This window comes from Nycticebus coucang, chromosome 12, assembly GCF_027406575.1.
Source record: "Nycticebus coucang isolate mNycCou1 chromosome 12, mNycCou1.pri, whole genome shotgun sequence".
In the NCBI taxonomy this organism is placed as follows: Eukaryota; Metazoa; Chordata; class Mammalia; order Primates; family Lorisidae; genus Nycticebus; species Nycticebus coucang.
In genome coordinates, this window is record NC_069791.1 from 40,923,479 (window position 1) to 40,945,338 (window position 21,860).

At 39.2% G+C, this 21,860-nt stretch overlaps 1 pseudogene; it reads right to left on the minus strand.

Annotated features, from left to right (window-relative positions):
* Positions 1-7,154: 7,154 nt before the first annotated feature.
* Positions 7,155-20,627, minus strand: LOC128561921 (40S ribosomal protein SA-like; annotated as a pseudogene).
* Positions 20,628-21,860: the final 1,233 nt, after the last annotated feature.

The following is a 21,860-nucleotide window of genomic DNA, read 5'->3' on the forward strand; positions in this document are numbered from 1 at the left end:
GTTTCCCCGCATGATCAGTCCCGAATGTGGGCTGCCTCTGGAAAGGGACAGGGTGTTAGGGGGGCAGCAGGTGTCAGCCTGGCATAGTTCCAGATGAGCGCTCCAGGCCTTGCAGGGAGGGTGTGGGTGGTTAGCCTTCCCTGACTTCCCTAGGGAGCCTTTGTTACTCTCCTCTGGACAGATTGGAGTTTATGACTCTACTTATTATGTAATTAGTCCTTTATATGCCAGTATCACCTATTCAGACAGGACCTACTCAGGAACAGGAATAGTGTCCTATTTCCTGGAGGGCTACTGGTGTTTAATGCAGGGTCTGGCACCAAGATTGGATTCAATATATATTAGCTGAATGAAGAAATATCCGTGCTTTCTATAAGACCAAAACATATAAAATGAGATGTCCAGAAGTTCATAGACTAAGTCATTGGAAGGGCTTTTTTAGAATCGGGTTTCTTGTAAATGAGACCTTACTTTATTTTTGTGAAATGGATATAAATGAATTCATGACACTCAAAAATGAGAAAAGGAGAATGTCCAATTCCAACACATACTTGGAGGTGGGAGTAATTCTCCCCTTGGCTGCATAAGCTACCCTGTCACTGTTCTGATGCTTTCTGGCACGTGGTAGGAACAATATGGACATCTGTGCCGAACTTTCATTAGCTTCATTTATCTCAACCTTCCAAACACAAAATCTACCATCTCCTGCTACTCTGGGATAAGCCAACTTAGTTAACTTCCTCTGGGCCTGAATCAGAGAAACCAAAACCCTTGTTTCCCATGAAGGGGAATACTACTTTTTAAAATTATTTTTATTGATTGGGCCTATAGGAATAAAAAGCAAAGATACTAATTTCTCAACAGTGCTATCTATGAAAATTAAAATCTCCAAAGGGTAGGAAATTGGAAGGTAACATCTGAATAGCAACAACCATCACTGTTTACAAGGACACTCGTTATTTGATATACAGACATCTCTTTATTACCTTAGCATTGCATCATCAAGATTTTGAGCTCTCAGAGAGCAGGAATCATCAACCATATTACTTTTCGAAATCCGTAGATCTGGGACAGGGTTGTTTTTAGGACAATGACGTGTAGAATATATTAATAGGAGGTGAATTCTTTTCTTTTCTTTTTTTTTTTTTGAGACAGAGTCTCAATCTGTTACCTGGATAGAGTGCCATGGCACCATTGCTCACAGTAACCTCCAACTCTTGGGCTCAAGCAATCCTTTTGCCTCAGTTTTTCCATTTTTATTAGAGACGGGGTCTCACTCTTGCTCAGGCTGGTTTCCAACTTGTGAGCTTAAGCCATCCACCCGCATTGGCCTCCCTGAGTGCTAGGATTACAGGCATGAGCTACTGTGCCCAGCCTGGGAGGTGAATTCTTTAAGTTATAAGTTCAATGTTATAACACAATATGGGTCAAGGTATATGCTTTGCTCCACCAACTCTGATTGATTCAGCTATTTCAGTGTTCTGTAGACTTTTGGGAAGAGTTTACCATTAGCATTATTTGAGGCGTCTCCATGGTTGGGTTCCCAGGAGAAAGTTGATGGGATGGGAATGCAGAAGACAGGAATAGTTTTATTTGATAGACAGCACACCTAGATTTCTAACTCTGAATTTGTGTGGATAGTGATGGCTGAGGAGTTGGTTGAGGAAGCTCTTGTATTCTACTGACTGTGTAAGATATTTTCTCAACATAGCCATTCCAAATATCTTTTAGCCTTGGTACATAAAAGCTGTATTTTAGTTATATGCTTAAACTGCTATTGTGTACATTTTCAGTTTGGCTATAATATTTTCTGCTACCACAGTATGATCTGTAGAGATGTGCTGCATTCCACAGACTCACATATCTTGGAATAGATGTAAATTGGTCGTCTAAAATTAAGTCTTGTGCAGTCTGTTCTTTGTGCCAGAAACTCCAGGGCATCCAGCGAATACATGTGATTGTGCGTCAAGGGCACCAAAGCATCTCTAGAACCTATTTGAAAAGTGTCAACTCATTTTCTGTTATACTGTCATTTCTCAGAAAAATATCACTGATAATTTCACAGCTAAGTTCCTTCCAGTGTGGGACTCTGTCTAAAGAGAAATAGATTTTACCTTTATAGTTTTGCTTTTTCTGACATATTCATTAAACTATAAGTAAAAGTTTAAAAAAATGACTAGTTCAGCAACTCCTTTCTGTTAATTTTCTTCGCCACCAGGAAATTAGATGAGGCAATGAGAGAGACAGGAGCAAAGTTTTGAGGATTAGAATGAGGGGCACCGAAGAAGCAGGAAATTTATATATTCCTCTGGGAAGCAGTTTTATCACACAGGAAATTGTTACAACGCTAAGGGCGTCACAGTAAAGCTAAGCTGTATCTTTATGGTCAGGCTTTCATAAGCTATGGGCTTGGCAAGAAGAAATATATGAACTTTTTAATTTACCAGTTGAAATTTTACACCCCTTACAAGTCCTGGCCTCTTTTGATGTCTCCTAAACATATGAGGAATTTGACCCTAGCCATATCACTGGCAATTTTGAACTTGCTCAGAGCACGCCCTGGCCCTACCCAGCCTCAGTCTGACTTGTAGAGACCACCCAGTTAAGGCAGGTAGAGATGAGGGGCAGTGCTGTCTCCTTGACGTGAGAAGAGGAGAGGGAAATTCTGAGGGCGTCTCACAGTTTAGTTTGGGAACTTTAACTTTGTGCTACTTCTGAGCAACTAAAGCATTTTTTTAAAACGATTTTTTTCCCATTTAGTTTCCTCTTTTTGTGGTTTTGGTTGTTTATTTTTGGTTTGCTTCCCTACTTCTCTTGTTTTAATTATTTAACCACCCATGTATTTTCTTTTCTTTTATTCCCTACAGCTCGTTTCTTTTCTCCTTTTCTGTATAGGCAACCATCCTAATACATTGAGTGTGGGATTTATTTATTTATTTATGTTGCCGGGGCAGGGTTTGAACCCACCACCTCCGGTATATGGGGCTGGTGCCCTACTCCTTTGAGCCACAGGTGCTGCCCTATTTTTTTATTTATTTTTATCTCACTTAGAATATTTATTTATTTATTCCGACCTACTTTTTATTTGTATATATTCATGGAATACAGACTTAATTTTGTGGCATGGATACATTGCATTGTGGTGAGTGAAGTTAAGGCCTTCAGTGCATCTGTCACTGAAGCAACACATATGGGACCCACCAGGCAACTTCCTTATCATTCATCCCACCACCCCTTCCCCATGAATCTCTACTGTCCATCATTCCACACCCTGTTTCCACGTGTACACATTAAATTTAGCTCCCATTTAGAGGTGAGAGCATGCGGTGTTTGTCCTGCTGGGGCTCAGTTGTTTCCCTTAAGATAACGTCCTCCAGTTCCATCCATGTTGCTGCAAAGACCTAATTTCACTCTTTTTTATAGCTGAATATTTGAATGTGTATTAAAAAGAAATAGTATGAGCTCTTGAAACATGTTTATTGTCATTCATAGACAGCTCTTCAATTTTTCGTTTGTTACTATGCTCTAAGTTGCATTGTGTCTCATTCTGTTACCTAGCAGTGTGTTTTTAAATCCCACCTCTGTTGCTGTGGGTGTGTCTGCCCCATTCTTCCGGCTTCTCTGGGACCCCTTGGTGTGCACCCACCAGCATTACCTTTTCATTCATCAGTGGTGGACATACTAGTGGCTACTAACTTCCTGCCGCCACAAACAACACAGCAGGGAACATCCTGGTATATATTTTCTTCCAGACAAGTGTGAGAGTTTTGGAAGGAAATAAACCAAGAATGGAATTGCTAAGTCATAGGAGATCTTTCTGTTTAATTCAACTAAACAGTGCCACACGGCTCTTTTAAAAAGCACCTCTTGTTTATCTTCCCTTTAGCAATATAGGAGAGTTCTATACAGATATATGCACTCACAAATGCATATTCTTCTGTGATCTACTTACATTGGCTTCTAATTTTTGCCTTTTTTAATAGGTGTAATATAAAACTAATGGTTTTAATTTTAATTTCTTTGATAATCTCATATGCTTTTCTTACAGTTCTTTTGTACTTTTTATTTTATAAAATGCGTTTTATACTTTGCCCATTTTCCCCATTAGAATTCCTGTCCTCTTTTGGTTGATCTGAGTAGTTTCTTGTGTCAAAACAGGTGTATATTGGCTGAAGAAAGAAGGATAAAGTTTAATTATTTTTCTTTATAGCTTCCCACTCAAGACCTGTGTAATTTTATCATTCGTCAACCACTTGAAGATAATTTTCAAAGATCATGTTAAAACTTACAAGAGCATTAGAGTTACTAAGAAATTATACCTTATTACCATTGTAAATACCATTTACTTATAGGCAACTTGGTAATATAAATGGGAGTAGTGCTGTTGAAACTTACTTTTGTGGGGGCAAATTCTCCCAATTATCAGAAAGTAAAGGGAAAATAAAATTGACATAAAATTCCACCTTTGTCACAATGAACAGGTGGACTGCTGTGCTGTAACAGAAATGCATATGAGTGTGTCTTTGTGAACTTCTTCTCTGTAATTAGGTGTTGCTCAAGCATGTTTTTTTGTGTCCAGTCCCCCCTATATATTCCTTCTAAGAGCTGCCTTGTGGGTTCAGAAATAATAGGGAAAATGGACCAAAATGTGAAAATAATGCTGGACTAGGACTACAGTATTAATTAAAGGTACATGATTGTTTAAAAAGCACTCAAGTTCTCTGGGTCTTGTTTTAGTTTCCCAAACCGTAAATGAAGAAACAAAGCTGTGTGATAGCTACAGTCTTTTAGTGAAAAGCCAGAACCAAAAAAAACAATGAAACACTTCATACTGTTTCCAGCCTTATAACTGACTCACCAGCAGAAGCCTCAAACATAAGTTTTTCAAGGCAGGCATGGAATCAGAAGGAAAGTGCCCCAAGAAATGGAATATTCTTTGTAGAAGAAGGCTTTATCCAAAAATGAGGTATAAAAAATGCGGAAGCAACTGTGGGAAATATTCTTTAGGAAACATTGAGGCATTGTTCAGATAACTCTGCTCAAAAGCATATGTTGCTTATGGAATTTTCCATTTTCTTCAGTAATAAGCCTTATCTGATACCTCACCATCACCGTGTTTGCAAGTTGCAGTATTGAAATCAGCCTAGTGGCTATGCCTTTGAGTGGTTTTCCCAGGTTTGATGAGGGAGCAGTGATATATACCAATATGTGAATGCACTGTTTCACGCCATGACTGCCTCTGAATTGATACAACATTAGCATGCCATTAGGGTCACAGACCACATTCCTCAGGAATACAAAAAAAAAATCTGTCCAATTAGTAAATCCTATTCACACCATAAATTCTTCCTCATTCATATGAGTTTGAAGCCTAAACATGGTGTTTGCAAAGTGAGGGCACTGTACATATTCTAAAACAAGAATAAAAAGTGACTAGGGAGATAATAACAGTGTAGTAAGAATTATACTCATGTTAACAAAATTAATTCAGAAAAGCTGTTGCATTCATAACCTAGAAGAGGTTGTCCATTTGGGGGGAGAGTTAAAATGGGCTAAAATATACAGAAGAGTTACTTGCAAAACCTTCCAAGCACATTTTTTATGTAGTGCTACAAAATATATTTGTTTGCTTAAACCAATGACATTTCTAAATGAACAAAAGGATAAAATATACTTAGGGAATGGCACACGTTCATTTTTATGAAAAACAAAGCTTGGTAAGGTGTCAGAAATGCCATACAGATGAATGAATGTCTGATATCTTCTGTTTGCACCTCCAGATCTACTTTCTTCCCTGCACTAGGCTACTATGACCTTGGGAGGTTGATGTGTATGAACTATACTTAATATTAGTGGCTTTCCTTGCCATCTTGTTTTGATTGGGTTAGCCAATGAGAAGCTCTGACATAGGAGTGGAGGAAGGAAGAGAGTCTTTATGCCTTGTTAGCCTCCTTCCAATTGTCAGTGTCCCTCCACAGAAGATTACAACCTTTCTTATGGTGACCCAGTATAGAGATTCTTTAGCTTCCAACAGCTGCTCCCTAACCTAGTGAAATTGCTTCCATGTTCCTTCACTGCTATTATGTTCCCACATTTTTGTTGATAATCTTTTCATTATACCCTCTTTGAGTTGCCTCATTTGTGTTTGTCGTCTGTTTCCTGTTGGGATCCAGATTTATTAAATTTAGAAGACAAATCTTGTCCCTAGAACCTCCTTAAGGAATCTATGTCTACCTGGCTTATAATAAGATGTCTAGAGCAAATTGTCAGGGAAATATAGAGTGAGGGAATTATGTTCTGATCATGTGCTAGGCACTATAAAAGATCTTTAAAATACAAAGCTGTACTTCCAACTCAGAGGCACCTGTGAATTACAATTCCTGGAAAGTGGAGAACTTGGCTGGATGAGGAATAATGGTCTCAGAAATCTTCTCTTATACTTTGGAAATACTGCCTGTGCAGCTCTGGCCAACCTGAGAGACTGATGGAAGTTCTCTTCTTTTGGACATTTATTCATTCACCAGTCAGTTATTGCTCATGTGATATATGTAAAACACTGTGCTAGATGCTGCCGATTTACAGCACCAAAGTACTGTACAATTTATTGCCTCATTTTAATGTTGCAAAAATCCTCCCCATTTAATAGATGGAACAATCTGGTATCAAAGAAGTCATATATTTTAACTACACCTAATTTTACAAAGATAGTGATTGGCAGAATAAGAACTTGAACTTAGGCATTTTGATGCAAAGTTTCATAGATTTCCTCTATGAAAATTCATACATTATATATGAATGAAAACAATTTTCCCTTTAGTCTATTAAGAGAAATAGGACACACACACATATATCTAATATGCAAATTTCGGCGAGCAAGTACCAAGGAAGAATTAGAGATAAAATGTGTTCACATTTAGGAAACGGAGAGCACTTCTGGTGTGGCATTTAGAGCTGGCTTCTTGGAAAAGGTGCTGGAAGTCCAGATTAGCCAATGTAGATTCATAGAAAAGACAGGGGCACTCAGATCGCAGAGGACCTTGGAATGCTCAGTTGGAGAATTTGAAATGAAAAAAAAAAAATTTTTTTTTTTAAATGGACATTTATTTTCCTCCAACTTCATTTCCATCTTGTTTAAGAGCTTGTGGAAGAACAGCTTAAGACCACTCAGTGGCTATTTCCACCCATTCAGTGGCCTGAACAGTGGGAGCTGCAGACCAGTCTTCAGTGGCAGACTGGGCACTCCAGTCTTTAGTGGGGATGTGGGGATCTGCTAGGTAGGCACAGAGGGTTGAGTAGCAGTAAACTCAGGAGCTGGAGCAGTCCATTCACCCTGAAATTTCTCCTTGGTCACAGCTTTCTCAGCAGCAGCCTGTTCTTCTTTTTCAATCTTTTCAGGATCCCTGTAGAAGTAGAGATCAGGCATGACCTCCCACACATGTTCACAGAATATGGTGCCACGCATGCAGAGAACTTTGTGGGCCAGCATCCACCACTTCAGACCTACTGAGTAAGCTCCATTGTTGTTGCATGGGATGGTGATGTCCACATAACACAGCAGAGAATCTGTGTCACGTACAGCAATGGTAGGCAGATTAACATAAGATGCCTCTGTGAGAGGTTGGTGGTCAGCCCTGAGATCAGAAACAACCAGAAGGCTGTCTGGATCTGGCTAGTGAAGGTTCGGAAGTGAAGCGGCTGGCAATAGGAGTGGCTCCCATGGCAGCAGCAAACTTCAGCACAGCTCATTGGCCAGTATTCCTGGAGGATATGACACTGACATCAGCAGGGTTTTCAATGGCAATAATGGCACAAGCGGCCAACAGAAGCTTCTACCAGGTCCTCTAGTCAATAGATATTTAAAAAAAAATGTTTATCAGGATTATGAGAACATTAATGAATAATCAGTTGAGGTTTATGAACATTAATTTGTTTTTTCTTTTTGTTTTGGGTTTTTTGGAGAGAGAGTCTCACTCTGTCACCTTGGGTAGAGTGTCAAGGCATCATCATAGCTCACAGCAACCTCAAACTGTTGGGCTCAAGAGATCTTCTTTCCTCAGCCTCTTGAGTAGTGGGGACTATAAGCATGCATGACCATGCCTGGCTAAGTTTTCTATTTTTAGTAGAGACAAGTTCTTGCTCTTGCTCAAGCTGGTCTCCAACTTCTGAGCTCAGGGGATCCCCTACCTCAGCCTCTGAGAGTGCTAGGATTATAGGCATGATCCCCAGGCCCAGCCATAATTTGGAAGAATTTCACTGAATAAGTACAAGATTTAAAAAAAAGAAGTAATGAAGAAAGACCAGTTAGAAAACCTGAAAATTGAAAAGTAACAAAGATAATAAGTTGACAAAGGAAATAAAGAAAATACTTGCAGAATTGAAATAAAAAGACTCAATGACTAATTGAATTTTAGGTAAGGGAAAAAGAGATAATGTCTGAAGTTTTGACCTTGGGTTAGTGGTAAGATAGTACTTTCAATAGTAGAAAAAAATAATTTGTTTGCAGGAGGGAGAGACAGGAAAGAATAGGATATTTGGATCTGGAAATGTTTATTTTGATGTTGTATGGCTTGGATCAGTAAGCAACATTGAAAATGTATAAATGAAGTTCAAAGTTAAGATGATTGGAGTCATCTGCATAATTATTTAGTGAATATCTTGTTTTTCCTTATAAAGCCTGGATGAGTTGGAGTTGGGGGATGGGGAGAAGTATGGCCCTGGGGACAGCAGTATCAAGATAGGATATTCTTAAGGTCAAGTTGAACAGGGAGCTGTGTTTATACAAAGCTGTTCTGGTAGAGTGTGGTCAAGGTTGTTTCTTAGAATAGAGTGTTTAGTGACAAGATCAATGACAAAATAAAAAATAGAATAAGCAACAAGTTTGGAATCCAAGAGACAAGAGAAAAAGATGCATGTGTTGTGAAAAAAAAAAAGCAGTTTGAAAGAGATGCTTAGTAATAGGTCATGGATAGTGAGTACTGGAATTCTTCTTTTATGGTGTACCCTCGTGAATGTTGTGAAGAATGTGATAGTCATTTAAACCCTTGGTGAATGAGGGTGATATGAAATGGTGCTCAACATCACTATTCATGAAGGAAATGCAGAGCAAAATCACAATAGGATATCATCTCTCAACTGTTAGGATGGATATTATTAAACCCCCCCAAAAGGTAGCAAGTAGTAAGGATGTGGAGAAATTGGAACCTTTATTCACTATTGGTAGAAATGTAGAATGGTGCAACCACTGCAGTAAACAGTGTGGAATTTCTGCAAAAAATTAAAAATAAAACTACCATATGATTTGGCAATTCCACTTCTGGGTTCTGTGTATATATCCATAGGAATTGAAATCAGGATCACTGCAGCATTTTGCACAATAGCGAAGATATGAAAGCAAGTAAAGTATCCATAGAAGGAAAAACAGATAAAGAAAACATGGTATATATGTATATGAAGACAAACAGTGGAATATTATTCAGACTTGAAAAAAACTATTATACCCCAATAAAGATTAAAAAAAAGGAAGAAGATGAAGAATTAGTTTGGAAGATGCCTGTGTTTGGGTGCGGGGTATAGTAGATGATGAAAAATGAAAGAAATTAAAGAAGAAATAGACTAAGATGCAGGTACAACTGAAGATATAAGGTTTTCAAGATAAACATAATCAAGTTCTCATGATAATGACCAAGAAAAAGTCATTGGAATGAACAATTATTGTATTTGGAGAATGGATTTTAATCACACTGTTGGTCTAGAAGCCAGAGGGCAGAGTTAAAGCAGCATGACATGCTATAAAGCACATGAATTTTGAAGTGTGGACTGACCTGAGTTGGAATTCCAGTTCTCTCACTTCCCAGCAAGGTCAATTTGGTCAAGTTACTTAAGAATATTCTCTGCAGGCTGAGCAGAGTGGCTCATGACTGCGATCCTATCCCGCTGGGAGGCTGATGTAAGAGGATCCTTTGAGCTCAGTCTTTCAAGAGCAGCCTGAGCAAGTGCAAAACCCTGTCTCTACTAAAAATAGAAAAATTAGCTGGGCATTGTGGTAGGTCCCTATAGCCCCAGCTACTCAGGAGACTGAGGCAGGACAATCACTTGAACCCAGGAGTTTGAGGTTGCTGTGAGCTCAGCTGATGCCATAGCACACTCTGGCATTCTTATATAAGAATATAATATATATTCATATATAATTTTAATATATATTATAAATATATCTTATATATTATATGCTTATATATAATATAACTATATTATATATAATTATAAATCATTTTCACATGCTTATTACAAGGATTTGATGAAGCAGGTAAAATTGCTTGGTAGAGTACCTAGAAGATAGCATGTTCGTTTTTTTTTTTTTTTTTTTGTAGAGACAGAGTCTCACTGTACCGCCCTCGGGTAGAGTGCTGTGGCATCACACGGCTCACAGCAACCTCTAACTCTTGGGCTTACGTGATTCTCCTGCCTCAGCCTCCCGAGCAGCTGGGACTACAGGCGCCCGCCACAACGCCCGGCTATTTTTTTTTTGTTGCAGTTTGGCCGGGGCTGGGTTTGAACCCGCCACCCTCGGCATATGGGGCCGGCGCCCTACTCACTGAGCCACAGGCACTGCCCAGATAGCATGTTCTTAATAAAATTCTTTCTTTTAAGAAAATAGTAAGTGAGTTTGGGGCATGATGGCTGACTGGAAGCAGCCTCTGACAGAAGCTCCTGTCCAGAGAAGGTCACAGGGGTCCTCAAACTGTGGCCCATGGGCCACATGAGGCGGTGTGATTGTATTTGTTCCTGTTTTGTTTTTTTACTTCAAAATAAGCTATGTGCAGTGTACATAGGAATTTGTTCATAGTTTTTTTTTTTTTTTTCAACTATAGTCCGGCCCTCCAATGGTCTGAGGGACAGTGAACTGGTCCCATGTTTAAAAAGTTTGAGGACCCCTGGAGGAGGAGAATGTCCAGAAAGTATCCAATTGAGCTGAAAACAGGGAGCCCAGCTGAGAAAGAAGAGAGATAACTGCAGGTCACTCCTGCTGAGGCAAGCTGTGATTCCAAGAGAACAATCTTCAGGTACAAAACTCAACTGAAAGGAAAAGTGCCCAACCCCTCCCCCAGGAAAGCTGTGGGTTCTTTTTTCCGTTTCCCTTTGCTCTTCATTTGCTCCTGTGGGTTTTCTACAGGCAAGTAGTGAACTGAGGATCTCTTGTCTCAATCCACAGGTGAGAGCATAGGAAATGGGGACCACTTCCTCCAGAGGGACCCTATGATGTCTCTGAACATTCTCTTACCAGGCAAAAAAATTGAACTAACATTTTCCCTGCCATTCTGAACTTCCAGTCTACCCATCCCCCCTCACTGGATAGACCAGATCCCTAACTCCTGCAGAGACTGAGGGAGGAGGCTCAGAAGCAGCACTGCCCCCTCCCAGCCTGCCTGACTGAGTGCCCCACCCCCCACCCGGCCAGTCCCCTGCACCCTCCCTGTCTCCAAGCCACACTGTGGTCCCGAGCCCTGCCCCTGGTGCCCTCCCTGCTGCTGTGCCACGCTCGCCTGTCTGGAGATCTCTGAGGCCGTTCACTGCACCCGGCTGAAGCCACACGCCATGCCTGCCCTGCCTCCGTGCCAGGCCCCCACCTGACCAGAATCACCAGTGGAGTAGTGTTCTCCTTGCTGAAGTCACCGGGCACTGGACACTGCCAGAATCAGGTACAGCATACCCGCCCTGCTTCCAGATCTGTGTGCAGCATGTTCCTGGAGCTGCTTCTATAGCCAGAATTCTCTGGCTTTGGCAGTGTCAGAGGAGCTGTGCAGGAGCACTTCTCACAAAGATCTAGCAACAATAGAGTGATCACGCTGGGGTCTAATCTTGGAGAAACACCCCCCAACTCTGTGCACTGCCAGAGGAAACCAGAACTCACTCTAGAGGGATACTGGTGCTGCAGAACAGCAGGGGCAAAGGCACGGTGGCTGAGGGAGATAAGCATTTGCTGACCTGGTATCCCCAGGATTAGACTGAGCCCAAGTGGATCACTCACCAGTGGCTATTGAACACCCGAGGCAGTCAGGCCTCAGTAGCCGAGGGCAGTGGCCGGGCCTCAGGGACATTGACCCTCCATTGACTCTGACAGGTGCTAAGTGCTGGCACTTTGCATTATTGGAGGGAGCAGGACTACAGCCCTGTGGGGTCACCAGTGATTGCGTGTGAAAAAGAAACAAAGTGGAGAAAGAAACTCAGCCCTCTGGTCCTACTGTGCTACCGGGCGGGCCTTTCTGACTCTGTAAAGCACCAGAGAGAGCCAAATCTGAGCAGCCAGTAGACCTCTGCTATCTAGCTGCTGGAGACCTTTCAAACTCTTCCACCTGAGAGTTCATACTGACAGGGTTGATTGGTTTGGAACCCCTAACTTGGGGCAATCACCCAAGGGCCCTCTTGGGTGATACCCTGGTTGTGTAATAACAGGAAGCATCACTTTTCCCATTCCAGTTGTTGTCTGGGGAGGTGGGGTTTCTTAATTGCTTGTATTTCTTCTCAGCTAAGACTTCACCAGAGTCACTGATCCACCAGGATCGGACAAGAACCAGTTGAATACAAGACTGAGCCACCTAACCCCACCACACCAAGCAGGTTTCCCCAGCCTCAGACTGTAATACTGTACAGGTCCTTTGCAAAGCTAAAGGGGAAAAAGCTGTAGTCATCAGTCCCAGATCCTTAACAAAGGGCTGGTTAACCACAACTCCAGGAAACCCCAATCCAATCTCACCTTACCAGACCACCTAGCCAATAGTGAAAAGAATCATGAGGCAGAATTAGTGGAAAAACTCTGGCAACATGAACAATCAGAGTATATCGACTTCCCTAAGAAATGATAAAGCAGACACAGCACAAGATCCTATTCACAAACAAATGGCTGAGATGTCAGAAATCGAGTTCAGAGTTTGGATAGCAAATAAGATCAACAAAATGGAGGAAATGATGAAATTAGAATTTAAAGCAGAAATTCAAAAGATGTCTGAAGAATTTAAAGACAAAATGAACAAAGATTTTGACACATTAAAGCAAGAATTTTCAGCCCTCAAAGATCTAAAAAATACAGTAGAATCCCTCAGTAACAGAATGGAGCATGCAGAAGAAAGGATCTCTGATATTGAAGACAAAGCTTTTGAATGCTCCCAAGCACTCAAAGAGGGAAAAAAATGGAGAACAAAAATGGATCATTCTCTCAGAGAGCTCTGGGATAATTTGAAGAGGTCTAATATTCGCCTTATAGGAATACCTGAAAATGATGAGGTTGCTGTGAAGGATACAGATGCTTTGCTTCATGAACTAATTGAAGATAATTTCCCAGACATGCTAGAGATTCTGAAATTCAGATAGCAAATAGTTTTAGAACACTGGCACGACTCAACCCAAATAAAAATTCTCATGGATACATTATAATTAATTTCACTAAAGTTAATATGAAGGAGAAAATTCTGAAAGCTGTAAGACATAAGAAAACCATTACATACAAGGGCAAGAACATTAGAATGACTGCAGATCTCTCTGCTGAAACCTTTCAAGCTAGAAGAGGGTGGCCTTTGACCTTTAATCTCCTTAAACAAAATAACTTTCAACCCAGGATCCTGTATCCAGCTAAACTGAGTTTCATCTATGATGAAGAAATTAAATACTTTAATGACATTCACATGTTGAAGAAATTTTCCATAACTAAACCAGCTCTTCAGGATATTTTCGGACCTATCCTCCATAATGAACAACACAATCCTCCACCACCAAAGTAAAATCACTCAGAAACTTTTGATCAAATTCTAACTTCCATAGTGGTGAAAGGATTAGAAATGTCCACTGGACTTTCGAAAAACTTGATACCCAAAACTCTGTCAGGTTTATTATTACTCTCAATTAATGTGAATGGCTTAAATTGCCCTCTAAAGAGACACAGGTTGGCTGACTGTATACAAAAACTCAGGCCAGACATTGGCTGCATTCAAGAATCTCACTTTACCTTAAAAGATAAACATAGACTCAGGGTGAAGGGATGGTCCTCTATAATTCAGGCAAATGGAAATCAGAAAAAAGCAGGTGCTGCAATTTTATTTGCAGATACAATAGGCTTTAAACCAATCAAAGTAAGAAAAGACAATGATGGTCACTTCTTATTTGTTAAGGGCAACTATCAACATGATGAGATTTCAATTATCACCATTTATGCACTCAACCAGAATGCACCTCACTTTATAAGAGAAACTTTAACTGACACGAGCAACTTGATTTCCTCCAGCACCATAATTGTTGGAAACTTTAACACTCCTCTTACAATGTTGGATAGATCCTCAAAAAAGAAGCTAAGCAAAGAAATTTTAGAATTAAACTTAACCATTCGACATTTGCATCTAACAGACATCTATAGAACATTTCATCCTAACATAACCGAATACACATTCTTCTCATCAGCCCATGGATTATCCTCCAAAATTGATCACATCTTAGGCCATAAGTCTAACCTTAGCAAATTTAAAAGAATAGAAATCATTCCTTGTATTTTCTTGGACCACCACGAAATAAAAGTTGAACTCAGTAACAACAGGAATCTCCACATGCATACAAAAACATGGAAACTAAATAACCTCATGCTGAATGATAGCTGAGTCATAGATAAGATTAAGAAGGAAATTACCAAATTTTTGGACCAAAACAATAATGAGGAAACAAACTATCAGAACCTCTGGGATTCAGCAAAGGCAGTCCCAAGAGGAAAATTTATAGTGTTGCAAGCCTTCCTCAAGAGAACGAAAAGAGAGGAAGTCAATGACTTAATTGGGACATCTCAAGCAACTGGAAAAGGAAGAACTTTCCAACTCTAAACCCAGCAGAAGAAAAGAAATAACTAAAATTAGAGCAGAACTAAATAAAATTAAAAAGAAAGAATCATACAACTGTTCAACCAATCAAAGAGTTGGTTTTTTGAAAAGGTCAATAAAATAGATAAACCGTTGGCTAACCTAACCAGAAGTAGAAGAATAAAATCCCTAATTTCATCAATCAGAAATGATAAAGGCCAAAAAACCACAGACTCCTCGGAAATTCAACAAATCCTTAATGAATACTACATAAAACTCTACTCTCAGAAGTATGAAAATCTGAAGGAAATAGATCGATACTTGGAAACATGCCACTCTCTTAGACTTAGCCAGAAAGAAGTGGAAATGTTGAACAAGCCTATAACAAGTTCTGAAATAGCACTAACTGTAAGAAATCTCCCCCAAAAGAAAAGCCCGGGACCAGATGGCTTCACATCAGAATTCTACCAAACTTTTAAAGAGGAACTAGTACCTATATTACTTAATCTTTTCCAAAACATACAAAAAGAAGGAATACTCCCCAACTCATTCTATGAAGCAAATATCACCCTGATACCTAAACCAGGAAAAGACCCAACAAGAAAAGAAAATTACAGACCGATATCTCTAATGAATATTGAAGCAAAAATATTCAATAAGATACTAGCAAACAGAATCAAACAACACATCAAAAAAAATTATACACCAGGACCAGGTGGGTTTCATCCCAGGGTCCCAAGGATGGTTCAATATATGTAAATCCATAAATATAATACATCACATAAATAAATTAAAAAACAAAGACCATATGATTCTCTCAATTGATACAGAAAAAGCTTTTGGCAATATCCAGCATCCTTTCTTGATCAGAATGCTTAAGAAAATAGGTATAGAGGAACATTTCTTAAACTGATAGAGGCCATCTATAGCAAACCCACGGCTAATATTATAGTGAATGAAGTATAAATTGAAATCATTTCCACTCAGATCAGGAACCAGGCAAGGATGCCCACTGTCTCCACTGCTTTTTAATATTGTAATGGAAGTGTTAGCCACTGCAATCAGGCAAGAGAAAGCAATCAAGGGGATCCAAATAGGACCAGAGATCAAACTGTCACTTTTCGCAGATGATATGATTATATGTCTGGAAAACTCCAGGGAATCAACTACAAAACTCCTAGAAGTGATCAAGGAATATAATAACGTCTCAGGATACAAAATTAATACTCATAAATCTGTAGCCTTTATATATACCAACAATAGTCAAGGGCAAAAAACCATCAAGGATTCTATTCCCTTTACAATAGTGCCAAAGAAGATGAAATATCTGGGAGTGTATCTAACTAAGGACGTGAAAGATCTCTATAAAGAGAGCTATGAAACTCTGAGAAAAGAAATAGCTGAAGATGTTAACAAATGGAAAAATAAACCATGCTCATGGCTGGGAAGAATCAACATTGTTAAAATGTCTACCTAAAGCAATTTACAGATTTAATGTGATCCCTATTAAAGCACCTCTCTCATATTTTAAAGACCTGGAAAAATTAGTACTTCATTTTATATGGAAACAGAAAAAAACCTTGAATATCCAAGACATTACTAAGAAATAAAAACAAATCAGGAGGAATTATGCTTCCAGACTTCAGACTATATTATAAATCGATAGTGATCAAAACAGCATGGTACTGGCTAAAAAATAGAGAGGTAGATGTATGGAACAGAATTGAAGACCAAGAGGCAAACCCAGACACTTATCATCATTTGATTTTCTATAAGCCTATTAAAAATATAAACTGGGAGAAAGATTCCCTATTCAATAAATGGTGCTAGATGAATTGGCCGGCAACTTGTAGAAGACTGAAACTGGATCCACACCTTTCTCCTCTAACAAAAATTGACTCTCACTGGTTAAAGGACTTAAATTGAAGACATGAAACTATAAATATTCTTAGAGAGAGTGCAGGGGAAACGCTTGAGAAAAATTGGCGTGGGAGATTACTTTATGAGAAAGACACTCCAGGCAATTGAAGCAACATCAAAAATACATTACTGGGATCTGATCAAATTAAAAAGCTTCTGCACTGCCAAGAACATACTAAGTAAAACAATCAGACAGCCCTCAGAATGGGAGAGGATTTTTGCAAGTTATACTACCGACAAAGGTCCAATAACCAAATCCACAGAGAACTCAAACTTATTACTAAGCAAAAAACAAGTGAACCCATTTCATTGTGGGCAAGAGACATGAACAGAAGCTTCTCTGAAGAATACAGGTGCATAGCCTACAGACACATGAAAAAATGCTCATCATCTTTAATTATCAGAGAAATGCACAAACCAAAGCTACTCTGAGATACCATCTAACTCCAGTAAGAGTAGCCCACATCACAAAATCCCCAAACAACAGATGTTGGTGTGGATGTGGAGAAAAAGGAACACTTCTGCACAGCTGGGGGGAATGCAAGCTAGTATGTTCCTTTTGGAAGGAAGTTTGGAGAACGCTCAGGTAGCTAAATGTAGACTTGCCATTTGATCCTGCAATTTCTCTTCTAGGTGTATATCCAAAAATCATTTGGCAATAAAGATATTTGCACCAGATTGTTCATTGCAACACAATTCATAATTGCCAAGTCATGGAAGAAGCCCAAGTGTCCATCGACCTATGAATGGATTAATAAATTGTGGTATATGTATATCATGGAATACTATGCAGCAGTAATAAAAAATGAAGACTTTACCTCCTTTATGTTTACATGGATGGAGCTGGAAAATATTCTTCTTAGTAAAGTATCTCAGGAATGGAAAAAAAAGTATCCAGTATACTCAGTACTACTGTGAAACCAATCTGTAATAACTCACACTTGCATATGAAAAATGAAACACAACTTTAGCCTAGGATGAAGGGGGGAAGAGGAGGGGAGAGGATGGGAAGGATAGTGGGGATAGTAGGGGGACCACAACTATGGACCACATTGCAAGTACAAGTTGGTTCTATCATGTGTAGAACACAAATGTCCTAATGCTATAATTTGGTAAATGAGGTGAAAGCTATGCTGATTAGTATGATGTAAGCACTCCAATTTGTACAAATAATCAACACACTGAAACTGGCATAAATGTATTTATGATCTATGTACAAAAGACTTAATTAAAAAAAAGAAAATAGTAAGTGGTAAAGAAGCAGAAAAAAGTTAAGAATAAGGAAATTTTCTGAAAATGTTGGTGGTGAAAGGCTGTGAAAAATTTGTAGAGAAGATATTTTTAGAACAGCGAAATTGAGTATGTTTTCTGACAGAGAAGACCCTAGACTTCTAGGTAGAGAAAGTGAAGAGTCAAGAATAGAAAAGTTAACTGATAGATTAAGAGTCCTGCATAAACAAAAGATCAAGGATTTGTATCAAATGTACAGGAGGAAGAGTTAGTCTTACAAAGGAACAGACACTTCTTTGTAGACTATTTGGAAAGAGAAGAAAATAGATATATTTTTAAGTGCAGAGAACGAAAGTTGTAGGAGCTCTTTTGAAAGCAAGTGTCTTCTTAGTGAAGGAACAAAGTCATTTGCTATGTGAAGTAATGACACAGAAGGAGAGCTTAAGTGGAGTACAAAAATTTGAAAGCACATGATGAAAAAGACTATATGAGTCAATAGAACAGAATAAACAGCTTATCAGGAGTGAGAGACTGGTGACTGAAATAGCATTGAGATAGATTTTACTAGAACTTAGAAAAAAGTAAACTGGGGACCCATTCTGTAAGAATAGAAATAAATCCTAAAATGTGGCTGCAATTGTCTAAATCAAAGGGTCAAAATTTAAGACGTATATTATGCTGAGAACGTTGAGGAGAAGTTGAGATGAATCAATAATGGCTGAGTGGCAGTGAACTGAAATAACTTTTCATGTTATTTCACTACGGTTTAACAAACTATGAGAAGAAACTTTATAAACTTTGCAACATTCACAGAGTTGAATAGGAGCTCTATTTAATTATTCCTAGAAATGCATGATATGTAGAAGGGAGTCGTTGTGATGGAGATTCAAACAAAGAAGGAAAGATGAAGCCTGCTTTAACCTCCAAGCAAACTCGAAGCAGTTTGCTAACACAGGATCCTCCTGGATTGATCATTCCATTAGTTTTCTGAAGCAGGCTCCACATGGAAAGGCAGGAAATCTTTAATAGAGAATCATGTAAAATTGAAACAAACATATGACTTGAAGAACTTGATTAAAGGAGAAATCTCTGTCCATTTGGAATCATAAAAGAGAAAAAGTTTTCATCAGAGCAGGAAGAGGAAAGTGGTAGCTTCAGAATGGAATCAACTACCTTGCAATAAAGAGGTGACAACATTAGCACTTCAAATCTGCAGTGAAATGCAGATTCCTAAGGGACAGTAGGTATTGGTGGGTTACAAAATCTTAAGGCCGGTTAAATCTGCCATGATTCCTATCTTTGTTATCCTTGCTCATTCATTCATTCATTCACTTGATTCATGGATGAAGTATGTAGGATAGACTAGATTTTCATTTTCACAGAGATTATGTTCCAGCTGGGAGTGGGATTGAAGGGAAAGAACACAAGAATATTTTTAAAAAGCAACTTTATCTTTCTGCCAGACTAACTCCTTAAGATCTGAAATATTTTGTGTGAATATGTGTGTATATGTCTAGGCATGTATGTATATGCAAGTATATATATGTGTATGTGTATGTAAGAGCTGTATTGGAAAGTATCCAGATGTCGTTAATACTGTTTTTCATATTACACAGTGGACTGCTTTCTGGACTGCCCTCATATGTATGTGCCTGTGTAGGTGTGTATGTTTTCATATTGTATGTCTAAGAGTGAGTGTGTGTGTGTGTGTGTTTGTGTGTGTGTGTGAGAGAGAGAGAGAGATAAAGGGAAGAGGTAGTAACTGTTCATTTTTCTGGCTACGTCAGTTTCCTTACATGGAAAATAACTACCAAATAATATCCTTGTGAGAATGCTTTTGATGGAATGCGGCGTAAGTTAATGAAAATCTGTTTTTTCTTTTTGTATCATTGAAAATTTGTTTGTTGTGCATCAAAAAAAATGATATTTAATATTATCAACATTGTTGTGATGAGCCAGATTCTTAGTGCTATTAATGGGATTATACATTTGTTTAAACATTTCTGGAAGGCAAGTTAGTAGTATGTATCAAAACATTAATATGGGATCAGAGCAAGATGGTAAACTAGAGACATCTCCTTGCCAGCTAGTTGTGGTGAGAAAGGGGAAAGTGGTCTTCAGCCAACCTCTGCTTGGGGGAATCTGCACAGAAACATCACCCTGGGGGCACAGTGAATCAGCAGGAGATTTCAGGAGCCAACCAGGAAGTCTGGAGCTGAGGAAAACCAACATGGAAAACAGGTGCTTGATATGGGCAGAGGCCAGCTGGTTGGCCAGCTCTCTCATGGAGGGCTGGAGAAGGGAAAGGACTATCCTGCTGTATTTTGATTTTAGACTGGGCTGCTTGCTGGCGCAGCAAGTAGACTTGAAAAGTATCTGGCGGCAGCGGTTGAATAGTGGGCAGGGTGGTTCCCCCATTGGCTTGATTGCTGGTGGGGGTGCAATTGTGGAATGGCCATAGAATGGGAGGAACAGTTCCCAGGGTCCTAGTGCATGGCTGGCTCTGGCATGCCTGATGAGCTCGAGCAGCCTGTCAGGTGAGCTGAGTGGCCCCACATCCCCCAAATGGGCTGCTTTATTGTCAGGGAACAATGCCTGATGGGTCTCCTGGGAAGTCTGGAGAGAGCTTTGGGACTCCAGTCCCATGGGGCTGAATGCTAATGAAGTAAATCCAGGCTTGGATTGAGGGCAAAGAAATCAGGAAGACAAGATGTGGTGGTCTCCTTTCAACTAGTAGTGGCCTCTGAGCCCCCCACCCCCATCAAATACAGTAAATCCATCATATGTTCTCCATCTCCTAACACCACAGCACCACCTGGTGTCCAGGCAATATATTGTAACACACATATTGTTTTGCAGTTTTTTCTTTTTTCAATTTTCCTTAGTTTTTTATTTTCTTGTTTTTCTCTTTTATTGTTTTTTATTTAGTTAGAGTATTATTTTTTCATATTGTTTTTCAATAACAATTATTCTTCCATTTTTGTTATGTTTTTTCAGCCCTTTTATACTTTTTTCTTTATTATTTCTATTCTTTTTTCTGTTTTGATAGAGATTTTTCTACTTTTATCATCATTCCCACATAAATATCTCATACAACAGCTAAGATATACTTTTCCCCCTTATCTTATACAATTACATTTTAAATTTAAAATTAAATTTTAAAATTTGTTATTATTTTATTATTATTATTAATATCATTTGCATTTCTTTTCTCTGAGGACTTGGCATTGGTCTAGCTCAAGGACATTGTTCATGGTCTTGGGTGTCTTTCTAGCTTTGGCCTTTGGAAAGAAGGTGTTGGTAGCTCTCTACTGTCACATACTCCTGATTTCTTTCTGTATTTGGCAGAGGTAGGGTCTTGCTTTTGCCCAAGCTGGTAAGGAGCTCCTGAGTTTGAGTGTCCTCACCAGCGTGGCTCCCCAAAGTCCTACAGCTGCAGATGAGGTTAAAGCACCCTGCCAAATATCACCATTTCTCCTGTTGCTCTCTTTCTCTCTTACTGTCCCTTTTTTCTCTCCTTTTCTTTATTTCTTTCCTTTCACCACTCCTTTTCTTTCTATTTATCTTTTTCTTTTCTTTCTCCCTTCTCACTCTTTACCCTTACCTTCCTTTTGGCCTTATATCAAAAAACCACTTCAATACCTAAGCTTTGAGACAAGGTAATTTAAAGTGAAGGAGGTAGTGAGAAAGCAAAAGTAGGGGAAGGAAGAGAACAAGAAGAAAACACAGGGCAGTGCCTGTGGCTCAAAGAAGTAGGGCACCGGATCCATATACTGGAGATGGTGGGTTCAAACCTGGCCCCAGCCAAAAACTGCAAAAAAAAAAAAAAAGAAATAAAACACAAATGAAGGCAAATCAACAGAAAAATTTTGGAAACAT